This window comes from Mirounga leonina, unplaced genomic scaffold (genome assembly GCF_011800145.1).
Source record: "Mirounga leonina isolate KUSES-001 unplaced genomic scaffold, KU_Mleo_1.0 Mir_129, whole genome shotgun sequence".
Lineage (NCBI taxonomy): Eukaryota > Metazoa > Chordata > Mammalia > Carnivora > Phocidae > Mirounga > Mirounga leonina.
The window spans coordinates 35,803,414-35,805,322 of NW_023270323.1; the positions used below are offsets into that span (position 1 = coordinate 35,803,414).

At 42.9% G+C, this 1,909-nt stretch overlaps 1 pseudogene; it reads left to right on the forward strand.

Annotated features, from left to right (window-relative positions):
- Positions 1-521: 521 nt before the first annotated feature.
- On the forward strand, positions 522-1,568 carry LOC118010233 (annotated as a pseudogene).
- Positions 1,569-1,909: the final 341 nt, after the last annotated feature.

Sequence of the window (1,909 nt, forward strand, 5' to 3'; positions counted from 1 at the left end):
GTTTGCTCTCATCTCTTCAGAGATTTACTCTAAGAAATATTAATCAAAATGTCTAATGTTTCACTTCTCCAAAACCAGCTTTATAGGATATGGATCCTATAAACACTCCAGAAGCTATACCATTTAGCCTTGATCTCAGCAACTGCCCTTTAACACAAAACTCTGAATCTCCCACATCTGAAGCTACTCGCACCGAGCCATTAGTCAACATTTAAGAATCTACTGGGCAACACCCTACTGATAAAGCTAAAGTAAAAATTTTTAATGTTTGAAATAGGACCCATTAGTCTCAGCATATAAACTCGTGCATGCCATAAATGTAAGGTTGAGACTATAAAAAGTGCTGATGTCAAAACTATTTTACATCTATAATGTTTACATGAAGCATCTCAACACGGAAAATTAAAATAAACTACAGGCATAGATACTAGCAAAATGTTCAGCATGTTTTGGGTAGTTAACACAGATTAACAACATAAGTAAAAGGACACATTAGTCTGATGAGGACATCAGTGTGGGCGATGGCTGCCGCTTCCCTGGTGTTCACATTGGCCACCCGGGTGCTCTGGCCCACACAGAGCTGCCGCCTCTGCCATCAGCCCTTCCACCTCTTGGCAGTTGGAACTTAAGCTGTTGTCACTTCTGGAAGGAAACTTGCCCAGCAGATCAAGCAGGAAGTGCAGCAGGAGGTGGAAGAATGGGTGGCATTGGGTGACAAGCGGCCACACCTGCATGGTTCTGGTTGGTGAGAATCCTGCAAGTCACTCCTACATCCTCAACAAAACCAAGGCAGCTGCAGAAGTGGGAATCAACAGTGAGACAATTGTGAAAGCAGCTTCAGTTTCCGAGGAAGAACTGTTGAATTTAATCAATAATCTAAATAATGATGATAACACAGATGGCCTCCTTGTTCAGCTGCCTCTTCCAGGGCACACTGAAGAGAGAAAGATCTGCAATGCTGTTTCTCCAGACAAGGATGTTGATGGCTTTCATGTAATTAATGTAGGACAAACATGATTAGACCAGTATTCCATGTTATCAGCTACCCATGGGGTGTCTGGAAAATAATTAGATGAACTAGCATTCCAACCCTAGGGATGGAAAGTGGAAGGTGGCTGGGAGGTCAAAAAATGCTGGAATGCCCATTGCAAAGCTACTACACACAGATGGGGTGCATGAAAATCCTGGAGGTGATGTCACTGTTAAAATATCTTGATACACTCCCAAAGAGCAACTGAAGAAACCTACAGTTCTTGCAGGCATTGTGGTCTCTGCTGCAGACAGTCCAAATCTGATCACAGCAGATATGAACAAGGAGGGAGCAGCAATCATCCATCTGGGAATAAATAGAGTTCAAGATCCCATAACTGCTAAACCCAAGTTGGTTGGAGATGTGGGTTTTGAAAGAGTCAGAAAGAAAGCTGGTTACATCACTCCATTCCCTGGGGGTGTTGGTCCCATGGCAGTGGCGATACTGATGAAGAATAATTATTGCTGCAAAAAAGGCACTGAGGCTTGAAGAGCAGGAAGTATTAAAGCCTAAGGAGCGTGGAGTAGCAACAAATTAACTGTTGCCTTCTGTGATGAAGAACACTCCAAGCCAGTTCAAGAGGCAAGAGAGGCCAACAGAAATGCAATGGTTTTTTATGTATTTTACTGAAATGGTTTAGAATGATGCTTTGTATTTACTGAAAGCTTAAATGGGTGGGTGTTTGTGCACATAGCTCTGCAGTACCTCACCACGGAGCACGACAGTATCATGCTGGGTGGTATGATCCAGCCAAGAGAAGCCATTACCCTACTGATTAACATGGAGGACATTGTCTTGTTGAAAATGGATACTTACCTTTGTCAAGCCACTTCAGTTAAAATCTGCCTTTTCTAGGATTGCATTTCCCAGGAGCGATTC